At 45.3% G+C, this 17425-nt stretch overlaps 1 protein-coding gene across 2 annotated transcripts in view; it reads left to right on the forward strand.

Moving 5' to 3' along the window:
* LOC119967495 (cytosolic 5'-nucleotidase 1A-like) overlaps positions 1-17425 on the forward strand; it is a 168858-nt gene that overhangs the window by 15585 nt on the left and 135848 nt on the right. The gene's annotated exons all lie outside the window — the stretch shown is intronic.

Below are 17425 nucleotides of genomic sequence, written 5' to 3' on the forward strand. Positions count from 1 at the left end.
CTCCAAAACCTCGGACTTGGCTCCTCACTGTGCAACTGGATCCTCAACTTTCTGACCCACAGACCGCAATCAATAAGGATAAACAACAACCTGTCCTCCTCAATAGTCTTCATTTCCGGGGCTCCGCAAGGCTGCTTACTTAGCCCCCTACTATACTCCCGATACACACAGGACTGCATGCCAAAATTTGGCTCCAACTCCATCTACAGGTTTGCTGACGACACAACTGTAGTGGGTCAAATCTCAAACAACAATGAGTCAGAATACAGGAGGGAGATAGAAAACCTAGTGGAGTGGTGACACCAATCTTTACCTCATTGTCAGCAATATTAAAGAGCTGGTCATTGACTCCAGGAAGCAAAGTATTAAACAGACCCCTGTCTGCAACAATGGGCCGAGGTGGAGATGGTTGACAGTTTCAAATTCCTAGGTGTGCACATCACCAACAATCTGTCCTTCTCCACCCACATTGATTCTACGAGCAAGAAAGCACAACAGTGCCGATAGTTTCTCAGGAAACGAAGGAAATTCGGCATAGCCACACTGACTCTTACCAACTTTTACAGATGCATGATAGAAAGCAGCCTATCTGGCTGCATCACAGCCTGGTATGGCAACTACTTGACCCAAGACCGTAAGAAACCACATAGAGTCGTGAACACAGCCCCGTCCATCACACAAACCTGCCTACCATCCATTGACTCTGTATACACCTCCCGCTGACTTGGGAAGAGGGCAGCATAATCAAAGGCCATTCCCACCCGGCTTATTCACTCTTCCAACTTCTTCCATTGGGCAGGAGATACAAAAGTCTGTGAACACACACTAACAGATTCAAAACAGCTTCTTCCCCAATGTTAACAGACTCCTAAATGTCCCTCTTATGGGCTGATCTGATCTCTTCACACATCTTCTCTACTGAGCAGTACTACACTCCTGTATGGTTACTCGATGCCTGTGTCTATGTATTGACATTATGTATTTTATGTTTGCCCTATGTATTTTCTTTTCATGTACGGCATGATCTGTCTGAGCTGTATGCAGAAAAATACTTTTCACTTTACCTCGGTACACATGACAATAAACAAATCCAAATCCATAGCCTTGAATGTTATGTCGTGCCAAATGCTCATCAGGTACATTTTAAAGGATGTGAGGCAACTTGCCTCCACCAATCTCCCAGGCAGGGCATTCCAGATTGTCACCACCCTCTGGGTAACAATATTTTTTTCTTGCATCCCCCCCCTAAATCTCTTGCCCCTCACCTCGAATTTGTGTCCCTACCTGACTGACCCTTCAACTAAGGGAAACAGCTGCTCCCTATCTGCCCTGTCCATGCTCCTCATAATCTTGCACACCCCAATCAGGCTACCCCCTCAGTCTTCTTTGCTCCAACAATAACAACCCAAGCCTATCCAACCTCTCTTCATAACTGAAATGTTCCATTCCAGACAAAATCCTGATGAATCTTCTCTGCACCCCCTCCAGTACAATCACATCCTTCCTATAATTTGGCGACCAGAACTGCACCCATTACTGTAGCTGTGGCCTCACCAATGTTCTATACAACTCCAACATAACCTCCCTGCTTTTCTAACCTATGCCTGGATTGATAAAGGCAAGTGGCCCATATGCCTTTTCCACATCTCTATTAATGCACCCTTCTTCCTTGAGACCAATGGACAAACACGCCAAGGTTCCTTTGTTCCTCAGAATTTCCTAGTGTTGTGTTGTTCATTGAATACTTTCTTGTCAAACTACTACTTACAAAGTGTATCACCTGACATTTTACAGCATTAAATTTCATCTGACCATTTGGCCAGCCCTTCTACACCTTCCTGTAACTCATTCTGTAATGTAATGTAAGACATTCAATCTCACTGTTTACCACCTAGCCAATCTTTGTGTCATCTGCAAACTTACTGATCCTATCCCCCACATAGTCGTCTGTCTTTTATATAAATGCCGATTAATAGGAGACTGAGCACAGATCCCTGTGGTATAAGACCATAAGACCATAAGACATAGGAGTGGAAGTAAGGCCATTCGGCCCATCGAGTCCACTCCGCCATTCAATCATGGCTGATGGGCATTTCAACTCCACCTACCAGCATTCTCCCCGTAGCCCTTAATTCCTCGTGACATCAAGAATTTATCTATCTCTGCCTTGAAGCCATTTAGCGTCCCGGCCTCCACTGCACTCCGCGGCAATGAATTCCACAGGCCCACCACTCTCTGGCTGAAGAAATGTCTCCGCATTTCTGTTCTGAATTTACCCCCTCTAATTCTAAGGCTGTGCCCACGGGTCCTCGTCTCCTCGCCTAACGGAAACAGTTTCTTTACGTCCACCCTTTCTAAGCCATGTATTATCTTGTAAGTTTCTATTTGATCTCCCCTTAACCTTCTAAACTCCAATGAATACAATCCCAGGATCCTCAGCCGTTCATCATATGTTAGACCCGCCATTCCAGGGATCATCCGTGTGAATCTCCGCTGGACACGCTCCAGTGCCAGTATGTCCTTCCTGAGATGTGGGGCCCAAAACTGGACACAGTACTCCAAATGGGGCCTAACCAGAGCCTTATAAAGGCTCAATAGCACATCGCTGCTTATATATTCCAACCCTCTTGAGATAAATGACAACATTGCATTCGCTTTCTGAATCACAGATTCAACCTGCATGTTTACCTTTAGGGAATCCTCGACTAGCACTCCCAGATCCCTTTGTACTTTGGCATTATGAATTTTCTCACCGTTTAGAAAGTAGTCTATGCTTGGATTCTTTTTTCCAAAGTGCAAGACCTCACATTTTCTCACGTTGAATTGCATCAGCCATTTCCTGCACCACTCTCCCAAACTGTCTAGATCCTTCTGCAGCCTCCCCACTTCCTCAGCACTACCTGCCTGACCACCTAACTTCGTATCATCGGCAAACTTCGCTATAATGCCCCCAGTCCCTTCATCCAGATCATTAATATATATGGTGAACAGCTGTGGCCCCAACACTGAACCCTGTGGGACACCGCTGGTCACCGGCTGCCATTCCGAAAAAGAACCTTTTATCCCAACTCTCTGCCTTCTGTCAGACAGCCAATCCTCAACCCATGCCAGTAGCTCACCTCGAACACCATGGGCCCTCACCTTACTCAGCAGCCTCCTGTGTGGCACCTTATCAAAGGCCTTTTGGAAATCCAGATAGACCACATCCACTGGGTTTCCCTGGTCTAACCTACTTGTCACCTCCTCAAAGAATTCTAACAGATTCGTCAGGCACGACCTCCCCTTACTAAATCCATGTTGACTTGTTCTAATCCGACCCTGCTCTTCCAAGAATTTAGAAATCTCATCCTTAACGATCGATTCTAGAATTTTACCAACAACCGAGGTTAGGCTAATTGGCCTATAATTTTCCATCTTTTGTCTTGATCCTTTCTTGAACAAGGGGGTTACAACAGCGATCTTCCAATCGTCCGGGACTTTCCCTGACTCCAGTGATTTTTGAAAGATCTCAACCAACGCTTCCGCTATTTCTTCAGCCACCTCTCTCAGAACTCTAGGGTGTAGCCCATCGGGGCCAGGAGATTTGTCAATTTTAAGACCTTTTAGCTTTTTTAGCACCATCTCTTTTGTAATGGCAACCATACTCAACTCAGCCCCCTGACCCTCTATAATTTTTGGGATATTACTCATGTCTTCCACTGTGAAGACAGACGCAAAGTACTTATTAAGTTCTCCAGCCATTTCCTCGTCTCCCATCACTAGCCTTCCGGAATCAGTTTGAATTGGCCCAATGTCTACTTTGGCCTGTCGTTTGTTTCTTATGTATTGAAAGAAACTTTTACTATCATTTCTTATATTACTGGCTAGCCTGCCTTCATATTTGATCCTCTCCTTCCTTATTTGTCTCTTTGTTAACCTCTGTTTGTTTTTGTAGCCTTCCCAATCTTCTGATTTCCCAGTGCTTTTGGCCACTTTATATGATCTCTCTTTTTCTTTGATACATTTCCTGACCTCCTTTGTCAGCCATGGCTGTCTAATCCCTCCCCGGATAATCTTTCTTTTCTTGGGGATGAACCTCTGTACAGTGTCCTCAATTATGCATACAAACTCCTGCCATTTTTGCTCTGCTGTCTTCCCCACTAGGGTCTGCTTCCAGTCGATTTTCGCCAGTTCTTCTCTCATGCCCTCGTAATTACCTTTATTTAACTGTAACACCATTACATCCGATTTTGCCTTCTCTCTTTCAAACTGCAGACTGAACTCAACCATATTATGATCGCTGCTTCCTAAGTGTTCCCTTACTTTAAGATCTTTTATAAAGTCTGGTTCATTACATAGCACTAGGTCCAGAATAGCCTGCTCCCTTGTGGGCTCCATGACAAGCTGTTCCAAAAAGCCATCTTGTAAGCATTCCATGAATTCCTTTTCTTTGGATCCACTGGCTACGTTATTTGCCCAATCCGCCTGCATATTGAAGTCCCCCATGATCACCGTGACCTTGCCTTTCTGACATGCCTTTTCTATTTCCCGGTACATGTTGCGCCCCTGGTCCTGACCACTGTTAGGAGGTCTGTACATAACTCCCATTATGGTTTTTTTGCCTTTGTGGTTCCTCAATTCTACCCACACAGACTCCACATCATCCGACCCTATGTCGTTTAGTGCCATAGATTTAATTTTGTTCTTAACTAACAAGGCAACCCCACCCCCTTGGCCCACCTCCCTGTCTTTTCGATAGGTTGTATATCCTTGGATGTTTAACTGTCAGTCCTGAACCCCCTGCAGCCATGTCTCTGTGATGCCTACCACATCATAATCATTCACGATGATCTGTGCCATTAATTCGTCTACTTTGTTACAAATGCTACGAGCATTCAGGTAAAGTACCTTAATGCTAACTTTCTTATCATTACAGATATTGGAAGTCCTAAGATGTCCAAAGTTATCCTTCCTTTTTGTTGAATTCCTAGTCTGCATCAAGCTTAAATCCACCTGCCTACATGTTATCCTCCTGCGTATCTTGCCATTTAACTCCATGCTCCCTGTCGCTTTCACTTTCCCTTCCCCCCAACTCAGAAGTTTAAAGTCCTCCTGACCACCCTATTTATCCTCTTTGCTAGAACACTGGTTCCAGATCGGTTCAGGTGGAGACCGTCCCAACGGTACAGATCCCCCCGGTTCCAAAACTGATGCCAATGTCCCATGAAGTGGAATCCCTCTTTCCCACACCAATCCCTTAGCAACGTGTTTACTTCCCTAATTGTCTTGTCCCTATGCCAATTGGCACGTGGCTCGGGCAGTAATCCGGAGATTATGACCCTTGAGGACCTGTATTTCAATTTTCTTCCTAGTGCTTGATAGTCCCCGAACAGGTCCTCCACCCTAGCTTTACCTATGTTGTTAGTCCCAACGTGGACCACAACAACTGGATCCTCCCCCTCCCGCTCCAATATCCTTTCAAGCCGGTCAGAGATGTCCCGCACCCTGGCACCGGGCAGGCAACACACCATGCGAGACTCCCGATCCGGCTTGCATAGGATACTATCTGTCCCCCTAATTATAGAATCCCCTATAACAACTACTTGTCTTTTTACTCCCCCCTCTTGAATGGCCTTCTGCACCATGGTACCGTGGTCAGCTGGCTCATCCTGTCCAGAGCCCTTCTCCTCATCCATACAGGGAGCAAGAGTCTCATACCTGTTGGACAAGGTCAAGGGCTGAGGCTCCTGCACTCCTGAACTCAGGTTCCCCCTGCCTGCCTCACTAACAGTCACACTCTGAAATCCCTGATCACTTACTGAATGTGAATTACTTAATCTCCCAGGTGTGACTGCCTCCTGAAACAAAGTGTCCAGGTAACTCTCCCCCTCCCGGATGTGCCGCAGTGTTTGAAGCTCAGATTCCAGATCATCAACTCTGAGCCGGAGTTCTTCCAGCAACCAACACTTGCTGCAGATGTGGTCATTGCCATTCACAAGGGGAACAGCCAGCTCCCACATCATAGAACATAGAACATAGAACATAGAACAGTACAGCACAGAACAGGCCCTTCGGCCCTCAATGTTGTGCCGAGCCATGATCACCCTACTCAAACCCACGTATCCACCCTATACCCATAATCCAACAACTCCCCCTTAACCTTACTTTTATTAGGACACTACGGGCAATTTAGCATGGCCAATCCACCTAACCCGCACATCTTTGGACTGTGGGAGGAAACCGGAGCACCCGGAGGAAACCCACGCACACAGGGGGAGGACATGCAGACTCCACACAGACAGTGACCCAGCCGGGAATCGAACCTGGGACCCTAGAGCTGTGAAGCATTTATGCTAACCACCATGCTACCCTGCTGCCCCTAATCATACAGCTACAGCACATCACCTGCCCAGCCATCTCTGATTAGTTAATTAATTTATTACTTTGTATAAATTTCAGTTTAAAAAAAAACAAACTTGGATACCTCTGCTATAGTCTTTTTCAACCTAGTTCTGGTTAACAAATAAGAAAAAGAAAAATAATAATGTAATAAGGCACTCACCTGCTCACCCCAATGGGTCTTATTATTAGGTTAGAGGAGGAGGGCGGGTGGGAGACACTACACGTGTAGTGTCTCAGGTGCTTGACTTCCGTCGAACTCCTTGGGTCACTGATGCAGGTGCACCTTTAACTTACGCTGACCGCACTGCACATATGCAAATCTCCCCGGAACAGCCAATCAGAAGCTTTGCTCTGCTGCCCCCTGCTGGATGCTTGACTTCCGTCGAACTCCTTGGGTCACTGATGCAGGTGCACCTTTAACTTACGCTGACCGCACTGCACATATGCAAATCTCCCCGGAACAGCCAATCAGAAGCTTTGCTCTGCTGCCCCCTGCTGGATGCTTGACGTCCGTCGAACTCCTTGGGTCACTGATGCAGGTGCACCTTCAACTTACGCTGACCGCACTGCACGTATGCAAATCTCCCCGGAACAGCCAATCAGAAGCTCTGCTCTGCTGCCCCCTGCTGGATGCTTGACTTCCGTCGAACTCCTTGGGTCACTGATGCAGGTGCACCTTCAACTTACGCTGACCGCACTGCACGTATGCAAATCTCCCCGGAACAGCCAATCAGAAGCTCTGCTCTGCTGCCCCCTGCTGCCACTGGCTTCCAGTCACCAAAGCCACCTTCTGTTATCACGCTCTATCTCCTGCACCTAAGCCTATTTTGTATCCACCTTATCAAATTACCTTGTATCCCGTGTGCATTTGCCTTCTTTATAAATCTCCCATGTGGTACCTTGTCAAAGGTTTTGCTGGAATTCATATATAATACATCAGCTGCACTACCCTCATCTCCACACTTCGTCACCCCCTTAAAACATTCAACCAAATTTGTTAGGCATGTCTTCCCTCCAACAAAGCCATGCTGATTATTCCTGATGAAATCTTGCTTCTCCATGTGGAGATAGATGGCCTGATTGAACGCCCTCTTCGTGCCCAATTTGGGACGCGATGAGGCCATTAAATTTTGCGAGAGGCCTCTCACGAGATTTGTGATGCTTGGGATGCCTCGCAAGCTCTCAAGGGATCTCAAAAGACATCGCAGTCTGGATCTCACCCTCGCTGGGCGGGATCCAAATTTGCATAATTAAGTGAGCAGTTAGCCTCATGTAAATATGTCTTTGCCGGAGTATCCCAAGGCCCAGGATTGAACATCCTAACCTGGGAGACTTTGCTGTGGCATCGTTTAGTATTGGTCCACACAAACGTAGACTAGGCATAATGGCACCTAGGGATTGGGGGGGGGGTCATCTCCTCAACCATTGGAGGCCCCTGGGTGTACGGACTCTAGACAGGGTGGCACCTTGGCACTGTCTTGGCGCCCAAGTGGCATTGCCAGGCTGCAGCACTGTAAAGGTGCAAGGGAGTGTCATTGTGGCTGGATGCCAGTGTGCCCATGCCAGGGATCGGGCCTGGGGTGCCCTGCCCATATGAGAGGGGGGGGGGAGGTACTCAAGGACCCCATAAATGTAAGTTGGGGGGATTTGGATGTTGCAGTGGCGGGGGGCGTGGGGGGGGGTGCTAATAGATAGGGACAGCATTTAAAAATGCCTGCCCGATCTCTCCCTATGGCTTGTCAGTGCAAGAAATTCAGGACGTGTGGCCTTGGCACGGCAGGTGCTGAAGAATACCTTGCTAAACGTGCCCAAAATGGGACTTTGGTTCTCATCAATTCACGCCCAGATATTCTCCTTCAGAATTTTCTCCAATAGTTTCCCTACCACTGACGTGAGACTAATTCCCTGGCTTATCTCACAGGTCTGTAATTCCCTGGTTTATCAACAAAGACATATTCCAGTGAGAGAGAAAGACACTGGTAGAAGGATGGACCAACAATAAGTAACTAAGGACATTAAAGATAGTATCAAATTGAAACCAAATGCAGGTAATTCTGTGAACGGTAGTGGTAGGTCAGAAAATTGGACAGTACTTAAAAAGCAGCAAAGAATTACTTTTTAAAATAATAGGAGGGAGGAATCAGAGTGAGAGAAAGCTAGCTAGAAATAGAAAGCGGGATTTTCAGATTATTGTTAGTGTTGGACAGGATCGGAGATGGGATTTTCTGCTCCCGTTAAACCTCATTTGAATATGTTACCTTTTAATTGTCAAACCCATGCGGCAGAACCCCCCCCCCCCCGCGCCAAACAATCCATCAACGTGCAAATTATAAGGGGTTGCCCCATTGAACCGCTGCAACCTGTGTATTGAAGATGCTTCCATTTTCACGTTTGAGGATTGAATTCCAGGATTTTGAGCCAGAAACAGCAATGTATTTCCAAGTCAGAATGATTATGGCTTCCAGGAAAACTTGCAGGTGCTAGTGCTCCCATTAGCCCGCCCATAATCTTCTGATTCAGAGGTGCTTTGTTTCCCCCGGTGATACATGCTGCGAGTTTTGAAGGTGTTGTTGAAGCTGTCTTAGTGAGTTAAAGCGTCTTGTATATGGTAGAAACTGCTGAAAAATGCACTCGCGGTGGAGGAAGTGAATGTTGTATCATTCTCCAGTCTGATTCTTCATATTACAATCAAAGCCATCATAAAAGGCCTGAAGAACAGCTAGAAAATATAGAGGAGAGACATTTAACTGCACTTGAGGATGGTATGATAATATTAATCTTGGAGAATTTAGGGTCAGAGGAATTGAGGGAGAGTATAGAACTCATTCTGTAGCATTTGCTCTTCTGTTTCAATAATGGCCTTGATTTTCAGATCAATAGTATCAGCAGTGAAGATATGATGCACACTGTTTAGCTTGAAATAACTGACCCACAAAGATCTAGTGACTCTGTGGCATACAAAGTGGCGAGGATTAGTGGGAAGCAGAGGATTGGGAAGCCTTTAAAAGTGAGCAGAGGACAACTAAAAAAGCAATAAGTGGGGAGAAGATAAAGTATGAGTGCAAGCTAGCTAGTAATATAAAGGAAGATAGGAAGAGTTTGTTTTCAATATCTAAAAGGTAAGAATGAGGCAAAAATAGACATTGGACCACTGGAAAATGTGGCTGGAGAAGTAATAATAGAAAACAAAGAAATGGCAGAAGCACTGAATAGTTACTTTGCATCAGTCTTCACGGTGGAAGACACCAGTGGGATGAAAGGTCTGAAGGTGGATAAATCACCTGGACCGGATGGACTATATCCCAGGGTTCTAAAAGAGATAGCTGAGGAGATTGTGGAGGCATTGGTGATGATCTTTCAGGAATCACTGGAGGCAGGAAGGGTCCCAGAGGACTGGAAAGTGGCTAATGTAACACCACTGTTTAAAAAGGGAGGGAGGCAGAAGGCGGCAAATTATAGGCCGGTTAGCCTGACTTTGTTCATCGGTAAAATTTTAGAGTTATTATTAAAGATGAGATGGCGGAGCACGGCTTTGTCAAGGGAAGGTCACATCTGACAAATCTGTTAGATTTCTTTGAGGAAGGAAGTTAGACAAAGGAGAACCAGTGGACATGATTTATTTAGATTTGCAGAAGGCCTTTGACAAGGTGCCGCAGAGGAGACTGTTAAATAAGTTAAGAGCCCATGGTGTTCAGGGTAAGATCCTGGCATGGATAAAGGATTGGCTGACTGGCAGAAGGCAGAGATTGGGGATAAAGGGTTCTTTTTCAGGATGGCAGCCAGTGACTCGTGGTGTACCTCAGAGGTCGGTGCTGGGACCATAACTTTTCACAATATACATTAATGATCTAGAGTAAGGAACTGAAGGCACTGTTGCTAAGATCGCAGACGATACAAAGATCTGTAGAGGGACAGGTAGTATTGGGGAAGCAGGCAGGCTTCAGAAGGACTTGGACAGGCTAGGAGAGTGGGTAAAGAAGTGGCAGATGGAATACAATGTGAAAAGTGTGAGGTTATGCACTTTGGAAGGAGAAATGGAGGCACAGACTATTTTCTTTTTTTTTTTAAATTTAGATTACCCAATTATTTTTTCCAATTAAGGGGCAATTTAGCGTGGCCAATCCACCTACTTTGCACATTTTTGGGTTGTGGGGGCGAAACCCACGCAGACATGGGGAGAACGTGCAAACTCCACACGGACAGTGACCCAGAGCCGGGATCGAACCTGGGACCTCAGCGCCGTGAGGCGGTTGTGCTAACCATTAGGCCACCGTGCTGCCCTCACAGACTATTTTCTAAATGGGAAGATGCTTAGGAAATCAGAAGCACAAAGGGACTTGGGAGTCCTTGTTCACGATTCTCTTAAGGTTAACGTGCAGGTTGAGTCGGCAGTTGGGAAGGCAAATGCAATGTTGGCATTCATGTCGAGAGGGCTAGAATACAAGACCAGGGATGTACGTCTGAGGCTGTATAAGGCACTGGTCAGACCCCATTTGGAGTATTGTGAGCAGTTTTGGGCCCCTTGTCAAAGGAAGGATGTGCTGGCCTTGGAAAGGGTCCAGAGGAGGTTCACAAGAATGATCCCTGGAATGAAGAGCTTGTTGTTTGAGGAACGGTTGAGGACTCTGGGCCTGTACTCGGAGTTCAGAAGGATGAGGGAGGATCTTATTGAAACTTACAGGATACTGCGTGGCCTGGATAGAGTGGACGTGGAGAGAATGTTTCCACTTGTAGGAAAAACTAGAAGCAGAGGACACAATATCAGACTAAAGGGATGATTCTTTAAAACAGAGATGAGGATGAATTTCTTCAGCTAGAGGGTGGTGAATCTGTGAAATTCTTTGCCGCAGAAGGCTGTGGAGGCCAAATCACGGAGTGTCTTTAAAACAGAGATAGATAGGTTTTTGATCAATAAGGGGATCAGTGGTTATGGGGAGAAGGCAGGAGAATGGGGATGAGAAAAATATCAGCCATGATTGAATGGCGGAGAGATTTGATGGACCGAGTGGCCTAATACTTCTGCTATGTCTTATGGTCTTATGGTCTTATTCATTTCGCTTAATACAATGTCAGTTTCATTCTGGCACCAGTTATAGACAATCTCTGCACTGAGGACCCGGGTTCGATCCCGGCCCTAGGTCACTCTCTGTGTGGAGTTTGCACATTTTTCCCGTGTCTCCGTGGGCTTCACCCACACAACCCAAAGATGTGCAGGTTAGGTGATTGGTAGGCTGAATTGCCCCTTAATTGGAAAACAAATTGGGTATTCTAAATTTAAAAACTAGACAATCTCTGGTGTCCTGGAAAAGTTAAAACATTGGCAAACTAAGCAGCCAATGAGATTTAAGAGTTCCAATAGACGACAATCTAGGAAGTTTGATTTCTGTGCTGAATGCATTTTTGAAGACCGTGACAGCATTTCCGATGGAAAAACACGATTGGCCAAATGGTAACTTCTGGATTTCCCTGATTACATGCATATATGTGGATGTCAAAAGTTGCTGTCAGTTTCACAGAGTAATGACAGTGTTAGGATAGTGGACCAGACCCCAACATTTGTTTGGATACTGGACAAGAACCCAAATATTTTTAAAATTTGTAACACTATGAGAAAAGGATGCTCCATCCCAGGAGTGATGGCTCTGACCAATAATATGTTAAAAAAAAGCTTTAATTTAAACACAGAATTTAACCACATTAACATCAAAGAAAATAGTATTACAATTATCAGTTAAGTGGATCTTTTAGCACAAGGAAAAACTTAAACTGACTCTCTATATCTACTCCTAACTCCAATTCAGCAGTCCAATACAGTTCCAATGTCACTTCTAAATAAAGTTAGCAAACACTTGTTTTTTTTGTGTCGACATTTGGAGAGAGAGATCCTTTCAGGAGCAGAACCAGTACACTTCTGCTCAACCTCGCATCATTTTGCAAAATGGCTGTTCAATTTAAAATCCTTCTGTCTTGACACAAATCCTATGGAAAACTGCAAAACTAAAGACTGACCTGGCTCCTCCAATGAATTACACAATCTACTAAGATGTCACAAGACCTGCTTAACTGGAACAAAGTACAACCCATTATACACTTCAAGGAATCTCCAGCAACCATAACAATAGACCATTTGTCCTCTATATGTGAATAAGTAAATGGTTAGAATCATTCATGACCAGCTTTTATGACTTCTTAATTATAGCTTTAGCAGACGAACAGTCTGGATACCTTAACTTAGGTTATTTCATAATACTGCAACTAATATATACCTTAACCGAGGTTTTCATAACATTGCTATATAACAATTTCTACATTCACCACAGCAGCATACGCTGCCAGTTGTACTGTAATTTTTCACCACAAGTTAGGCACCAATGTGAGTTTCCACACATAACGGGTAGGATGTTTTTAAATGCCACGTCTCCCAAACCTGCTACGTGGAAGGGTCAGTGGGGAACGCATCCCCTCTGAATCCAGCTGCCCACAGCATCATATAATGCCCCAAGAAGTGGTAATTGGCTGGAAACAAGATTAGCTCCCCAGTCAGGATGAAGTCCCACCTCCGAGAGCTGCCAGCCATCTGATTATCAGCACCACCAGGAATGGTTGCCACTATTTGGCTGACTGGCAGTCCCATGAGTGTAAGTTCAGGAGCATTTGTGGCAGAGATGAAGTGGTGGCCCAGGAGAGAAGGGTTCATGATGACAAATCAGGTGGGCAGGAAGCACCCTGTGGGTATGGACAGACCTTCTGGGGCACCTGATGTGGAAAGGGGACCAGTGGGTACATGCACGCTGCCCCCTCTTTCCTATGCGAGGCACAAACTGGCTGGTCTATCAGGCTTTCCCCAATCGCTGAACTTGTCCCATCAGTTGAAAAATGGAAGTCAAGCAGCCTTAAGCAAGTGGTCAAAAGTGGGCAAGTAAAAGATTTCAATTAAGGTGAGGATGTTTGTGCGGCCAAGGCTTCACCTGCCCCATGAAAAATTTCAGACCAGTCTGGCAGGAAAGCGGAAGAAAGGCCACCCAGGAAATTCTCAAGGTCCCATTCCTTCCCTACAAACTGCTGACCGGAGAGCGCAAAACTCTACCCAGTGATTGTACCGAAATGCACAAACGTTTTAAAATCCTTATACCCGTCTAGCTGAATGTGCCTATGTTCTTCATGATGGAAGAGTTCCCTGGCTTTTCTAATAGAGTCGAAAGAACCATAAACATTGAAGCACTAACATCCCAGCACTATACATTCACAAAACAGACAGATTCAGATGCTGTCCGATACACCTTTTTGGTAATGGTGAGAGAGAACTGCAGTTGGTTGTGATGAGTTACTTGGAGGAAAGAGCTGATGCAAGGCTTCTGTATCACGTTCTAAGTGCCTTTAATAATAGTAATATTAATCCTTATTGTCATACGTAGCTTACATGAACACTGCAATGACGTTACTGTGAAAATCCCCTAGTGGCCACATTCCGGCGCCCGTTCAGGGTCACAGAGGGAGAATTCAGAATGTCCAAATTACCTAACAACATACATGTCTTTCGGGGCTTTCAGGGGAAAACCGGAGCAGCCGGAGGAATCCCACGCAGACACAAGGAAAACATGTAGACTCCACACAGACAGTGACCCAAGCCGGGAAATGAACCTGGGACCCTTGTGCTGTGAAGAAACAGTGCTAACCACTGTCCTACTGTGCCCCCTAGAAGTGCATGAGAATGTTGGTCTTAGATGGCTTTTTTGAGACAGAGAATGGAAAGCAACTTCAATGCATGAAACAATTCTTTGGTTTTATTTCAGAAACCAGTTGGTGAAGAATAAAACAGGAGCCAAACTTTACATATTTCTATATTTATTTACAGAGGTACAAATTGCAAGAATGTGCCTCCTAAACCAACAACCATTGTTTCAGCTTGGGTCTACCTACAGGGCTATGTGTATGATCTGATTGAGATGGTATCTGGACTGTAACCTGTGATTAAGGAGGTGGTCACACAAGTGGTCTTCAGTGGGGGCTGGAGGTATGCATGAGATTGCAAATTGGGAGTATCTCTCTTGATTGCTCCTAATGTTACATGGGAGAGTTTGGATCCAAAATCCAGCAAGTTATGTTCATGGGCTTCAATTCTTTCCACAGAGATGCAGGCAACCATCAGTGTGTTATAGACTTCCTGAATGTGCAATCTTTACAATGAAGGATCATCATGAGGAAATGTCTGGAAATGGCTTAAACACAGTAGCACAGCAACATCCAGTTAGCACTTGAGTCAGCAGCAATTGTGCTGTCACCTCGCCCTGCACACTGTGGCGTTAGGTACTCTTGAAAGCAATGAGCCCAAATTGTAACCAGCAATAGATAACTCTGGAACTGATGTAAATGTATCTGGGCTTATCCTGAATACTAGTGGATTTCCTGCAACTTGCGTGTTCTGTTACTCATGGCTACTATGCTCCTAATTAAGGAAACATAACTGCAAGTAGCAACAAGAAGTTCATGATACACAGAGGATGAAACATGATTTATTGAACCCATGTACTGAAGCACAAGGTTTTGAGTTTTTAGTTCAGAAATGTTCAAAGTAACAAGGTGAACAGAAAATGTGACTTTATTGGAAAAAATGCCCAATAATAGTTGTGAGAATGTTCTTGCCATTTATAACTTAAGTAAAAATGAGTGAGAATTTAGAAATGCCTGAAGTCATCATGACAACCAGGACAGATTGTTATAGCCAAGACAGTTTGATAAATTTAATCATACTTTAGGTTGGGTATATGAATTATTGGAGTGCACTAAATTGGGTATGCCACAAAACAAATAAATTCAGTCCTGTGGTATAAAACAAAATGCAGGAGCAGGGTTAGACTAAAAAGCAAGAAGAGTTAAAGTAAGGGGGTTCAATGTTGTACCCTACAGATGAGAGCTGGGTATTTTACTTTGTATTATTTAACCATATGGGCATTGCATAGGCCTGCATCCTTATTGTCTTTGAGAAGGTGATGTTGAGCTGTCTTCTTCAACCGCTGCAGTCCATATAGTGTAGGTACACCAACAGTGCTGTTTGGGTGGGAGTTCCAGGATTTTGACTCGGCGAAGGAACGGCGATATATTTCCAAGTCAGGATGGTGTGTGACTTGCAGGGGAACCTCCACTATATGGACTGCAGTGGTTGAAGAAGGCAACTTAACATCAGCTTCTCAAAGGCAATAAGGATGCAGGCCTATGCAATGCCCATACTGTGAAATAATACAAAGTAAAATACCCAGCTCTCATCTGTAGGGTACAACATTGCACCCACTTACATTAACTCTTCTTGCTTTTAGGGCAGCACGGTGGCACAGTGGTTAGCATTGCTGCCTACGGCGCTGAGGACCCAGGTTCAAATCCCGGCTCTGGGTGATTGTCCGTGTGGAGTTTGCACATTTTCCCCGTGTCTGCTTGGGTTTCACCCCCACAACCCAAAAGATGTGCAGGATAGGTAGATTGGCCATGCTAAATTGCCCCTTAATTGGAAAAAATAATTGGGTACTCTAAATTTATTTAGAAAAACTCTTCTTGCTTTTTAGTCTAACCCTGCTCCTGCATTTCGTTTTATACCACAGGGCTGTATTCCAGATGGTGGTGTTCCCAGGTATCTACTGCCCTTTATTAGTGGTTGTGGGTTTGGAAAGTGCTGTTGAAGGAGCTTTGATCAGTTGCTGCAGTGTATCTTGTAGGTGGTACATGCTACCGTTACTGTTCATCTGTGGTGAAGAGAGTGAATATTTATGGTGTTGGATGGGGTGCCAATCAAGCGGGCTACTTTGCCCTGGATGGTTTCAAGCTTCTCCCGTGTTGTTTGAGCTGCATTCCTCCAGTCAAGTGGAGAATATTCCATTTTACCCAATACTTATGCTTGTAGATGGTGGAAAGGCTTTGGGGAGTTACTCATGGCGGAATTCTCATCAACTGGTCCAGTTCAGTTTCTGGTCAATAGTAACCTGTGGGATGTTGATAGTTAGAGATTCGGCAATGGTAATGTCATGAATTTCAAGAGTTAGAATCTCTTGTTGGTGATGGTCACTGTCTGGCAGTAGTGTTGCATGAATGTTACTTGCCACTCATTCACCTAAACATAGATGTTGTCCAGTTTCTGCTGCAGCTGGGTGTGAACTGCTTCAGCATCTGAATAGCCACAAATGGTGCTGAACATTGTGCAATCATCAGTGAACATTGCCAGTAATGACCTAAGGATGGAGGGAAGATGAAGATCATTGATGAAACAATGGAAGAACGTTGGGCCGAGGGACACTATCCTGAGGAACATAGAATCATAGAATTTACGGTGCAGAAGGAGGCCATCGAGTCTGCACAGCCCTTGGAAAGAGCACCCTACCTAGGCCAAAACCCTCATCCTATCCCCATAACCCAGTAACCCCACCCCACCCCACCTCTTTATTTTAGTAACTAAGGGCAATTTAGCATGGCCTAACCTGCACATCTTTGGACTGTGGGAGGAAACTGGAGCACCTGGAGGGAATCCACGCAGACATGGGAAGAACGTGCAGACTCCGACAAGACAGTGACCCAAGCCGGGAATCGAACCTGGGACCCTGGACCTGTGAAGCAACTGTGCTAACCACTGTGCTACTGTGCTGCCCATAAACTCATGCAGCCAAGTCCCAGGACTGAATGACTGACCTCCAACTACCACAACTATCTTCCGTCATGCTAGATATGGCACCAACCAGTGGAGCACTATTCTCCAATTCCCGTTGGCTCCAGTTTTGCTTGGGCTCCTTGATACCATACTCAATAAAATGCTGCCTCAATGTCAAAGGCAGTCACTCTCAACTCAGCCTGGGGGGGTCAGTTGATTCGTTCCTGTTTGAACCAAGCCTGTAATGAGGTCATGAGCTGAGGGCCCTGGTGGAACCCAAACTGAGAGTCAGTGAGCAGGTTATTGCCACTTAATAACATTGTCGACAACACCTTACATCACTCTACTGATGATCAAGAGTCGACTAATGGGGCAGCAAATGGCCAGGTTGGATTTGCCCCAGTTTTTGTTCCC

The sequence above is a fragment of the Scyliorhinus canicula genome, chromosome 6 (assembly GCF_902713615.1).
Source record: "Scyliorhinus canicula chromosome 6, sScyCan1.1, whole genome shotgun sequence".
NCBI lineage: Eukaryota > Metazoa > Chordata > Chondrichthyes > Carcharhiniformes > Scyliorhinidae > Scyliorhinus > Scyliorhinus canicula.